This window comes from Nipponia nippon, unplaced genomic scaffold (genome assembly GCF_047370975.1).
Source record: "Nipponia nippon isolate SJK-2023a ecotype South Korea unplaced genomic scaffold, ASM4737097v1 scaffold_4, whole genome shotgun sequence".
NCBI lineage: Eukaryota > Metazoa > Chordata > Aves > Pelecaniformes > Threskiornithidae > Nipponia > Nipponia nippon.
The window spans coordinates 88,028,381-88,041,721 of record NW_028262358.1 but is presented as its reverse complement, the minus strand read 5'-3'; the positions used below and the strand labels follow the sequence as shown (position 1 = coordinate 88,041,721).

General features: G+C 40.9%; 1 protein-coding gene across 5 annotated transcripts in view; it reads right to left on the bottom strand.

Annotated features, from left to right (window-relative positions):
• The window catches only part of SNAP91 (synaptosome associated protein 91), a 72,208-nt gene that overhangs the window by 56,742 nt on the left and 2,125 nt on the right, over positions 1-13,341 (bottom strand). The gene's annotated exons all lie outside the window — the stretch shown is intronic.

The window sequence follows — 13,341 nt, the reverse complement described above, 5'->3', positions numbered from 1 at the left end:
ATGCACTTTCATGCCTATGCCAACTCAACAAACGTAAACACAATCTTCCACAGACCGCATGCTCTCCAGGTACTACAAGCTTTCGCAGTAATGCGGCTACAGTCCTCGTGACTACAAATAACTAGAAGGACTTCTACCTCCTCTCTCCAGCCTTACTTCACAGACCTCTTTCTTCCCAAGCATATTTCAGACTCTTGTGAGGACAAATATTCACTGCAGATCCTGAAGTTTGAGAGGTCATGGCAGTCAGTCTTTGAACCACACAACTGCGTCCCACACCAAGACAACCTTTTATATACAATTTCTTCCTCTCTGCCTACTCATAGGCATACTCGTACTATCAACAGTATTAAATGTTTTGCAGAAGAGAAAAAGGGTTTCTTCTTCCCTATCAATCACATGAAGAGTTTGCAGAGAGACAGGGCAGATGACACTGAGCACCAGCAAATTTCTCTTGAAGCCTCCTCCAACTTCTCAAACTGAGATTTTAATTAGCCTTAGAATCATCTTATCACACTACTCCTTTTTAAATACCACCTGCTATATCACCAAATACCTGTTTTGAAAACAAAGCTGAAAAATCTACTGTATACATTGCTGGATTTTATTCCGACGCACTTTCATACGGTCTGCGCTCCTCCTTCCTCACCATATCAAGGCAAGATATTCGACTTTTAAGTCATCTGCAAAACCCACCCCAGCTCATTAGCATTATTAAACCAGATACGTTGGATTTCCGTCCCTTTTGGTCCTTAATGATTTATACACATGGCTTTTCCTCCCAAGAGGTTCAGATGCAGCTCTCTTGGAAAGGGGAAAACAAAAGCCAATTGTCAGGTAGTCTTCTACTGGATCTGAAAGGGTGCAACTAAGGCAACTGTTTCCCTAAGTACTAATAATGAGGAAAAAGTGTGATTATAATGTGTCAAAAAAATTCTTGCCATAAGCAACTCCTTCAGGTTCCATGAACTATGAATACTTTTTACTTAACACAAAAGTTCCCACAAAATTATAGCTCCACTGACTCTGGGGAAGAATAGTGTGCATTACCTTTAGTGTTTACATTTGAGTTTTCTCCTTGAGGGTAATACAACTGAAAGACGACATTCAGGCCAGCTGCAGAAGCTCCAGTTTAAGTGGCAGTCATTGGAGTTTTAAGTATGGTCTTTAAGACTGCTAATTAATTACTGATTAGTGTATTTTATGGACAAAGTCCAAGACCTTACTGACACCTGTGATCCCACTATTCAGAAGAATAAAAGCTTCAATTTTACTCAGGAATTAAATATCTGGAACAACAGAGCTGTCACCCAGAAGATGGGCTACACAAACTCTTTAGTACAAACATACTAAGGAAAGCAGCTTTTTAGCCTCACACGCATGAAGCCAGAACACTGAGCAAAGGGGAAAAGGTCCCCACGGTCAAAGAATCCTGCCTGGCTTCTTCCAAACCATAGCCACTGCAGCTTTTTCAAGGAGCTTCACTGTACCAAAAGCCTTAGTTATTAACCATGGAATCTTTCCCCTGTCCTAAGTAGTAAGAAGCTCAGTCTTGAAACTCATTTATACAGAATTCACTCACTTTGAATACCCAAGAATTTGTCTCAGGCAAGAATACAAGTTCAGCAAAGCAGGGGAAAGAGGAAAAATCACTGCTGTAATGTTCCTTTCCTCTCACCCAGAGACACCATTCTAGACTGTCACTCCACCCAAATCCTGCTCCACAAATAGCTCAACAGATAAGTGTATTTTTCTGCTCAAAGACAAGAATTGAGCAGTTCTGCTTATGTCAATATGAAACATCAAGTAATTCTGGAGCTAGATGTGCCACTTCTCTATTTTATTGACTTACTGCAAATAGCAGCTGAGCCACAAATCACCATTGTACTACCTTTTTTGCACAGTTCTCAAGAGTTTAAGATATACAAAATGCCATTTGCATTTGGTGGACACCAGCTGATGGTTATAAGGTTAAAATATAAAAGCAATTTTCTTAGAGAAATACTATTCCCCATCCTATTGTAATACAGCATCTTAGATGCCAAACTCTAGGGGAGGCAGGGCCATGGAAAAAACCCTACTAACATTACAAGTAGCATTTGTGTTAAGCATCTGACCAATAACTTTTTTGCACAAAAAGGAACTTTTATCCTGCATGGCAAATCTCAGACCTCATTCTACAAGCCATTTCCTTCAGCAGTTCAAACCTGGAAGCCTTAACCAAAATACACATTAATTTAGAGAAGAAATATGAAACTGCGGCCACCAGTCAATCTTGTGCCAAGCCTTCAAAGCATTTATTCAATTTCCTCTAAGGGGTAGAATTGTTCTCTCCATCCATGCAAGCATTAAAGCCAAAGTCCTGTTGCATCCTAGGTCTTGCTACATACAACAGAACAAATTTAAAGGGGATATATTGTTGCAAGATTATTGCTTAGAAGGAGAAAAGCGAATAAGATCTAGTTAATTGACTAGTATAACTGGATACCAGGATTCCAGCTGTGGCCTGCGATTATTCTTCCATGAGGGTGAAGAACCCCTAACATTACCTGTTGGTTATATCAATTCGTAACTCTTATCACCTCGTTATTTACTAGAATATCAGTAACAGGATCAACTGTAGCTTTTATTCAGAACTGCACGACTACACTAGAAAAGTAAGGATTTCATGTTTTCCACAGCAGCGTGGGGTCATTTACTGTAATTTCTGCACTAGAGCGTTTTCTAATCAGCCTTTACATGTTGGGCTGATCTTACACTCCAACCACATCTGGCAGAAAGTGGTAATCAACAGGACCTATTTCAGTTGCCGTGCTGCTGCCGTTTTTATTCTGAGAAAAATGAACCCTGGTTAGTGCTTTCCACCCCCAAATGATCTACATTCCTCAGAAAACCATTTGTTTTTAATAAACTTGTAGAAGTGAAACTGTCACTAGCCTATCAACTCTGCCCAGAACAGCAATTTGTAATCCACTACAAATCTGAATGAGACTGAAAATATATCAGAAGCAGCCTCATGTTTCAGCTGCACTGCTTAGCTGTCACACATTGGGAATACATAAAAAAACAGGGTGGGGATGAGACAACATGCAAGCAACTTCAGTGACATGTTAATTACTACAGCCTGTATGCTAGAAACAGGTCAGCTGAGTAGGCAGGCTCAGCAGCTGACACATCTAACTTTCAATATCCAGACCACGGCCTCTGGTTTTCCTACTGTCTCAGCCAGATTCTTCTAAAAGTCCAGCTATTTTGTCAGTGAACATAACCTTCAGTATGGTCAGTCTTAAAAACAACCAAACAAGGCCAGAGCCCATGCACTCTGTCAAGCTGACAAGCCACGAGAAGCTTAACATGGGTTGAAATTCTTAACTGGGAATGAAATACCCACAACCATGCAGACAGTACTGTTGAAAACATGAACATATCCATAGGAAAAAGAAACCAAGTGTAATGCAAGTCTGTCCATACAGTTGGTGCAATAGTATGACCTCCTGGAGGCATACTGAAGCAGTTGCAACTAAACAGCAAGTACTTTGCAACATGGGTACAGTCATTTCAAACCATTTTGTCTTCTATTTATGGATCTATAACACAACAGAAAGACCTTAAGAGTTCCTAAAAACAGACAGCTGCCTCATATGTGAATGCTGTGCCCTAAAACAGGTGTGGTTTTTTTTGTTTTTTGTTTTTTTTTTTTTACAAACTGACTGATGTCCTTCATGATTAGATGGAGCTTTACACTCTCCTTGCTAAAAAAAAAATATTAAAACAAACGTGCAATTCCTTTATGTTCATTCCCCCGTACTACACCAGTTAAACAAGAATCCTTTGCTTCTGCCACACAGACAGGTGAGTTAAAGTCTCAGAAACCTTGAAAAAACCAACATCAACTACCAGTAGACTTTACTCTTCAACATGAGCCTCCAGCCTTTCATATACTGCAGATTTCTTTATCTTGCAAAAAATTCTGTTAAACTCAATGGAACATCCACCTGAGAGATGGAAGATGCAGTTACGACTACTAACATTTAAAAAAACTGACAGTAGTAAGTTGCTATCTAACAGTTCAAAGTCACCAGTGCCTCTGGAAGGTGCGTTTGCCACTGGCAGTGGAAGTCTCCTATCAAGCTATTGATGAGTGGGGAAGTTGGAATCCATCACGCAGGCTCACATCCAGGCAGCAAAGCTTTGCGCAGAGTCAGATCTCTAAACTGGAACATCCAGAAGTGTCAATTAAACTCCTAAGCATGCTATGGAGGTGAGTTTTGAAAGGCAGCTTCTCATAATACTGCCTAAGCAATTTCCACCTTCCTGATAAACAAGAGGAAGTTCTTTAAACTCACCTGTTCCAAACATAGCAAACTTTGCCTGTTAATACTCTCGTCATTCACAAATAACAGACCAATTTGAAGTTTAAATCAAGCTTAGTAAAACTAGAAAGACTCCAAATGGCTTAGAATGAAAGATCAGATCAGAAAGTCACAGGCAAGGCATACATATGAAAATAGCATTCTGTTTCAGATGCCAGTAACGAAACATCACTCATAATAAAATTTACATGTTTTCAAAACACTGGCATACTAGATATGCTGACTTCCTCTGGCTTGCTGCCCCTTAGCAGAATGTATGTTCTCCTATAAATAGGCTGAGATGAAGCTATAAACTTAGATTAAGAGCTATGGGCACAATAACCATACATTGGATTCTAGAGTCACACAGCAAGATGCAAACCCAAGTCTCCATTTCAAAAGGTTAGGTTTTAAAACTCCAGGGTTGCTGAAGAGCTGATGCAACGATATGTTAAAGCTCGTGTCTATATTCGACCTCTACATAATGAGAAACAGCAGCCTTCAGAGCGAGGAAACAGGCCAGCTGGCTTCCCCCTTTCACACAAGTCCTACACTCTGAAACGAGAAGCGAAAGGAACAGTCCTTTTAAAACCAGTTTGAACTCCCACTTAAGTGCATGTATGCAGGCTCTTCAATTATGTGTAAAGATATATGCTCTAGCTAGTGCAGTCCTGCACTGTGGCAAGATAACTGATCATTGCCTTATTTTGAGGACCTTCCTCTAAACTTGTAAACTTGCATACATTTTAAGAATGTGGGCAACAAGTCAGCATGTTTTATTCATGCTTCGAGCAGTCATGTCTTTCTCTCACTTCTATGGAGGACCATTTTAGAACATGCTGTAAACTATCAGAGAGACTTAAGAGATGTAACAAAACTATGCCAGAGGCACTAGGAGCCTGCCAGGCTCTGCAGGCTAACTGCTGACCATCTGCTATGGAAGCACCCGCTGCCGTTGTGTCATCCGCACTTGTGCCAAGCCAAGAGTCAGTTTGAAGTGATGGGCTATACTGTCAGTAGTCAAGCCACAGTCTTGTCTCACCTCTTTAGGACAGCAAAGTTTAAGACGCTTTCTTGAAAAGACATGTTCTTTGGTCCTTTAAACATATGGTAGAACAATCTTAGCTCAAGTGGACACCAAACTCTCCAATCTACCCTTACCAGTGTTTCACATCTCAGCCATAACCTAGTCTCCTAAATATCTAGAAACAATTAGCAAAGAACATTGTTTTCTTTTTCATTCCTTCTTTGAGAAATTAAAGCCACCTTGGCAAAGCAGACGGCTCAACTGTTTTGTTGGAGCTCTGTGGCCCAACTACAACACAGGAGTTTCTGCCAACTTGCTTTCTACCTGTGGTAATTTTGCATATTGGCTTCTGACCAAGAAAAGAGTTGACTGCCGTGAGTCAAACCCAAGCTGCAGACACGTCAGCAACTTGCAGTTCTCAGTACACATGAGAGGCAAGGTGTGCTTTCTTGGTGGCCTTCAAGCATGATCAGGCCTATGTAGTCACAAAATCTCCTCTACAAGAAATATCGTAACACATTTGAGTTTTATCAATAGCTAGAAAAAAGACTTTAGGAAAGGCAACAGATTGCCACACTGCCTCAGCTCAAATGGCCAGAGTACAGATTACATAAATACACAACATTAGCACGACACCAGGACTTTTCAGCATCCAATCCCTTTCATCAAACTAAGTTAAGATACAGATATAATCTAAAGCAAAGCATGAGATTGCATTAGCTTGAGCAGGGAGGAGGAACAGAAGGGTATTTAGACTTGGTTCGTCCGGAAGTCGGTGGTAATACAGTGCACTGCCATTTCCTATACTATGCCTACAACTAAGCTGCAAGCCTCTGACGTCCAGTGGATGCACCATTTGCCAGCAGCCTAGAAAATACTGTTCTAGTATTCCACCTACATTCACAGTGACATTTCAAGGCTGATGTCCAATACCATTTGTAGCACTAGTCCAGATTGCTGGTATATTCCCCTCTCCTAGTGGACTACAACTCTCAACTGCTTCAGCAAATGTGTGTTTCACAACCTAAAGAGAAGAATTTTTTATGAGCACAAGCACCTTACTGGCGACCAGCTATGACTGTCGAACACACCTCTGAGACCACCCTTGCAAAACTTGTTTTGTATTGATTTTCAGTGTTTTCAAGCAGCTCTGCAGAAGTAAACATGATGAAAATAGCAAGATTAAAAGTATTAAAAACAGTTTTAAGGGTCTAGCATGTAGTTTGCAAGACTCCAGAGACAGCAGACTTAATCATACTCCACAAAGTGACAAGCTAGCCTTTGCCAAGTATTCCAGTTGCCTTCTAGCAATTGCCAAGATCTGGTTTATTCAGGTTTTATTTAAGCCACCAAGCTCTCATCCAAGCAAAATTTTGGCCAGTAGGAAAATCAAGCAACCATGCCGAGTCTGATGGGGTGGGATACTCTAGTATCAACTTACCAATGAAGCTTCACACTGCAATTTTGCTGGCACTGCTGACTCAGGGGAACAAAAGTACTGCTGCGAACGCTGTGCTACAGATCACTGCCTGCAAATCTACTAGGAAGGCTTCTTCTATCATATCATTTAGTTTGAGTTCAGGGTTCAGCCCTGTGCTAGATGACCTGTTCTTTCAGCATGCTAGACATCCTGCATTGACGTTCAGACCCTGATTTCCTGGCTTGCTTTATTCCTTGCTTTTTAGTTTCCATGGTATTTGAAACCCCTCTCTCCAAGCCAGGCAGAATATTGTTACTAATCTGCACGCCATGTGTTGAAGTTTGGAGATTCAAGTTTCATCAGACACTCACTGGGGAGACTACTGTATTTCCCCTATGCACACACCAGAACTTGTGCTTTTCCACCCTTACCCACTGTGGTGGGATCTGTGCCTTGGAAAGAAGCTCCGAAAAGGAATAGGGCATGTTAACTTAATGATACTGTTTGGTACCACTGACTCATCTTTAGACTATAGTAAGACTAAGGGAAGGAATATCATGTCATCCCCCCACCCCCAGTTTTTCCCCACCCCCAGAAACACTGCAGCCAGCTCCTTCAGCAATACCATATGCCCACAGCGGACTGAGGAAGGTCTCTCCCTTTCTTTTCTTCAGGGACAGGGGATATATTGGGTGCACGCGGCAAGGTTTTGGTAGCGGGGGGGTGCTGCAGCTGTGAGCTCTGAGAACAGGGGTCTTCCACAGGTTGCAGTGGATATCTGCTCCAGCACCATGGAGTACCTCCTGCACCATCTCTGACCTTGGTGTTCCCTCTGCCATTTTTCACTTTTTCCCCTCCTCCTCCTTTGCCTGTCCAGTTTTTTCATCCCTTTCTTAAATACATTTTCCTGGAGGTGCCACAAGCTTGGTGGACAGGCTCAGCTGTGTCCTGTGGTGGGTCCATTGTGGAGCTGTCTGCCTGGCGTGGAGCAGGCCCTGGTCCCTTCTCACAGAGGTCATCCCTACAGCCAACACCTTGCCATGGACACCCAGTAACAGGGGAAGCTAAGTAGCGTAGGAAGAGCGAAGTAGTCTTGAGATTCTTGAACGTAGGCAGAAAAAAACTAGAGGCGGGTGTGCCTCTACTATATTACCATTTCTTCAAAAGTGGGGAGTAAGAGGGCAGCAAATTCCTTTTTGGCTACCAATTTCTCCATCCAGCAAGAAGCAGAGAAGACACATAGCATCCAAAATGCTGTATGCCCTTCAGAGTCATCCTGACTGTCGTCTACTTTTAAGCACTTCAGAGGACCCTTCACGGGGCAGAGACACAGAAGCATGGACTGACCATACCAACAGAGCACTTTCTTGTAGACTTCACAGAATTCCTCACTGGTGGCACAAGTCGAGGTAAGGCACACACAGAAGATGGAGGGTTTAAGAGCCAGGCTGGGAAATCAGAGACACAGATCAAATCAAACCACTGGAAATCAAACTGCAGATCTTTTGTTGTTGTTTAAAAGATGTTCAATTGCTGCCACCCAGGATGTAAGGGAGTAACACTATGAGACTATTACGAAACACATTCAACTACTAAATAGAAGTGATTAAAACAATGGACTGGTCACTGTCATACTGACCATCTCATGAGCAAGGGGCCTCAAAGAAAGACATGGCTACTCCATTATCGAGATCTACTAATGGAAGTCAGCACAGCAGAAAGACCTGACTTGTCCCAGAATTTGTCATCCATGACCTTGACAAAGCATGTTTAATAGAAGGATCTTGATGACTATTGAAAACAGACTAAGAATACATGCCTTCAGCTGAGGAAAAGCCAAGTGGAGAGAGGGTAGGACCAGTCAATCTAGCTTTATCAAGCTGCACTGTTTGGATGAAAGGAAGTTTAATATTACACTGTCTACCCATTCTTCTGTTTCCTCATCCTCCCCCTCCTTTCCTTAGCATTGTACCATAAGACAACGTAAACACAGAACAGTTCAGATGCACAAGATCCAGTGATCCTGCTCATGTTTCAACCTTTGTATCTTAACATGAATTCAAATTCTACCCAGCTTCATATTTTGAAAAAGTATTAGTTAGCTAAATCTTCGCTTAATTAAAAGGGTAGCCTTCTCTTGGTACTACATGTGCCTTAAAAACAGTATGGGGCCAGGGGAAGAATTGAAAGTTAATGCCATTGTAATACTCAAGATTAACTAATCTAAAAAGCCTACTTATTATCTCCCCTTACCCATGACAGACATTTCTACTCCTGTTCAGAGATCTACACACCTCCAAAGGAAGTGAGTCTCCAATACTGTTTTGGGAAAGGACATGAGAGAAGCACACAGAAACAGAGAGCTATTCTACATAGAGACCGATCACAAGTGCTGACATGCACGTGAAAAAAAAAAATTGCTAATCCAATATCCATTAATGAATTAAAGAAAATAATTGCTTGCTTGGATTTTTTTTCTTTTGAGGTGTAAAAGAGATTCATTGGGGTGACAAGGAGGAGCTCACAATTTAGAATACACCCCAGCTGTGACAACAAAAACCAAGACACTGTATTACAGCTGATCTTCAATGCTAACTTTTAAACAAAGTCAATTCTCTCGTACGTGGAAACTGTGACAAATTACTGCAACACAAGATACAGTGAGACATACAAAAAGTAGTTTCTTTAGTCAAGTGTGAAGGATTAAGCCCAGTTTGTACAGGGACTCCATTCTTGGCAATTTTCTTGAAGGTACTTCCACGGCTTGTAAAGACAAAGTGTCACCTGGACTGCAGAGCAATGCAGTACTCTTATGTCTGCACTACTCCCGCTAGGAAAGGGCCCCAAGTGCCAACAGACCTGGAACATTCCCCAAATCACTTCAACAGCAAACAACTTCTGAAATACACATCCAAGTTAACCTTAACAGTCACTGAAGTCTAGTGACTCAAGACAGTGAAGTGACACGGACTCCCACTTCTCCCAAAAAACAGAGACAGACATATTCCTTGGGAATGAGAGAGAGGTCTCTAAGACTAACCTGTGGGATCTAGCAACTTTATCTTTAGTGAGCCTAGCAAAAAGGTTTAGCCCATTGCTTTTGGTCAACAGCCACTTGTTTCAACACTAGAGACCACGGTGATTCAAACTTGTTAGGTCATCCCCACAGTTTGCAGGAGAAGGGCAAAACACTGCAGGAATAAAAGTGTCTGTATAAGCAAAATACTGACACCAGCCCTGCAGTTCAGTTATCAGCATGAATTAAACTATAAATTTCCTTTTAGAGCCTTTGTTTGCAAGCCACATACAAATATGCAAAATCAGACTTGGGATGGAAAGATGTTACTACAGATACACAGGTCACCTCCACAGCCACAGAAAATCAAGTCCTGCTCTTCATCTGCTGTGTTTCCACATTTCATGAAAATCTCCCAGCTCTTGATCAGGCCTCCGGAAGGGCCTTCTACCTTATGAGAATTATTTTGAAGAAGTAAGGAGGCACCACATGTTCTTTTTAGAATACACACTCCAGAACTTCCTCCAGCTTCAAAGCAATTCACTCAACAAAATAAGTCAAGGAAAATCCCAACCATTTTGATCATTTTCAGAAACAAGAACTTGTTACGACCAACTGCAGACACAACAATCTCACTGGTTTCCAATTCACTTCCCTAAATGAAAGCTTGACAGTCTGTTTCTGAGTGAGATCCTGCACAAAAGAAGCTCAGTTCAGATCTACCTATTTTTTCCCTCATCTACCGTGTATTTTAACATTTGAAAAATTATTTCCCTTCTCCAAAAGCTTCTCCCTATTGATACCATCAGCCACCCCCATTCGAGGCTGCACGCTGGCTTTCACTTGCCCCACAAAATTAAACTCGCAATAAAGCCTTAACATGTCTTTCAGAACAATTCTGATAATGAAACTTCTATGCTGTGCACTAGGATTGCCCTCCCAGTTGAGTTACCACAGCTCATATATCCGTAACATAGTCCATATATCTCATTCACCCACTCTGCAATGGCCCTTCTCACTGCAGCAAAATCAAGTTGCTAGTCCCCACTTCTCCATGGAAATGCTTTCCTCGCTTGCTGTATCTAATTGTAATTTATTTAGCATAACATGGTTAGCTGAGGGAGGTAAAGTCACCACAATGATATGGCTTCAATACAAGTTTGTTAAGTCAAAAAGGGTCAGAGCTCTTAATGTGCCAACTGCAAAGGCTTGCCCCAAACCATCAGAGTATCCTAGATTTACATTCCTTTTCTCCCCACAGGGACTTGGGAAATGCATTTAATGCCATCTGGCACTACTTCCCGTAGTTGCTGGAAATTCACTAGTATGAGAGCTGGAATTCAAGAAAATGGTAAATCTTACTAATGAGTATATGATAGCAACCTAATCATACTTCAGTACTTCTTTACATGACAAGCCTGTGCAGCACCCAGAGTCCATGCCAAAGGACAGCCACTACGCAGTATCCATATTAAAGCCTGCACTTGTAAGCTATGCAAGTACAGAAAAATCACACAAAGATAAACACTTCGCAGCTCGGCTTTTGTTCACAGAAGACATTAATTCTGTTCTCTCCTCCCTTCTTCACACACATGCAGTCGTACCCAAATCATGCTTTTTATTCCTCAGAGCAAATTCCCTTTAAGTAATACTCACTAAAAAAAAAAAAACCTAAACCAAACAAATAAAGACACCCCACACTTTGTCACCCATCATTTTTCTATAACTCTCTGGAACTAGTATCTTCTGCAGAAAACCTATGAGGACAGGCATCATTGTGTCCCATCCTCACAGGACTACTTAAGTTAAATAGTTGATCTCTCCATTTAATTTACAAAGCCCATCTGCTAAGAAGGGCAGTGGAAGATAGGTTGTGTGACATGACACCTGGCCACTAAGACACTAAAAATTATGGAGTTCCCTAAGGACACAGAACACCCACACCAATACTAGAATTACAGCTTTTCATAAAGCATCGCTCCAACCATCACTCTCTGGTACCTTAAGTTTTAATCGTCTAAATCCTTCTCACCTTGACTCAAAACTTATCTTAAGGCATTGGCAAGTTTTACCTTTCATTCCCTTCTCCACGTCTTCAAATGCTACTTATCCAGCTTGAAATGCAGTCAGCCATGTGGCTCAGACCTACCTCTACCTAGCAGTACCTCCTGCATGCATGGGGGAATTGCTTTTTCAGAGGATGAACTTTTAATTTCCTCTCTCATTACAATATATAAGGCCCATTTTAACGCTTGTTCACAAGATATAAGTCAGAGTTCAAGGAATTGCCTAACAGTTCATAGTTCTGAGGAGATGCCTCAGGTTTAAGAGCTTAAGAATATTTTTTTCTTCTAAAACATGAACTTGATTTTCATTTATAGTCCACAATTTTGAATGTGCGTATCTCTCACTGACAAGATTCTGTCTTCAATGATACTAGTTAATTAAATTCTTAACTGTTATATACGGCTTGGAAAATAGAAAGAAAATTATCAGGGAGGTATCTTCCCAGGAAATGATCGTTTCTCTTCCTCTTGTGTGTCTTACATGCAGGTGGGTACGAAATCACATTGAATGCTACCGGCTTCCATCTCTCCCACGCTCATCTTCTGTAGTAGTAATATTAGTATCAATATCCAAACCCAATCCCTTTCCAGACCTTAATATAGCACTGGTAAATTATTTCTACCTCACTTTAATCCTGCCTATTCCAGATAGTGCTTTTATTTATATATATTTTTTTATATATATATATATATATATATACACACACAGAGAGACATACCTATATATGTGCATGTGTATGTATATATATGTGTGTATATATATATATATATTAAAATACACACACAGAGACATAGCATGCTTTTAAACACATGAGCTAGGGTTTTTTTTAAGCTAAAGCTTCTACTAACAGTTACAGTAGGCCTGTCCAGACACAACCTACAGATTAAGCAGCGTTAACAGCTACCAAACAGCACATAGGAGACATCAATAACCAAGATGATTTTTTAAAATATACAAGAAAACAAGAGAGAATACATGATATCAGCTGATCTATTTAAACAACGGTTTAGACTCAAGTCAGTCTTCAACCAATGCTGCTTAGGTCAGCATCTCTTAAGACATATAAACAAGAGTATTTAGATATACTGGAAGACCAACATGCTGTTTGGCACTTTATGGGTTAGCTATGAAGTCATTAGCACTGAAATATGGAATTATTTTCCGGAAGTAATACTACCTCCTTTTAAGAAATACAGCATCATCAGAATTGTACTTGCAGGCACCTGCACCAGCATTACTTGGTAACAGCCAGCAGCCAAGAGAGTGCTTGGTATAAAACCTGATGATCTTTACTTGAAAGTGTTTCTTATCACACCCCCAAAAAAATGGGAAAATCACTTAATTTTAGACACTAAAACCTGCTGTTGATCTACTGAGTTCAATGCCAGACAGAGTTACTACTGGTAAACAAGGCCAATTAACACCATGCAATTAAATTCTTCCACCATTCTACTCCTTG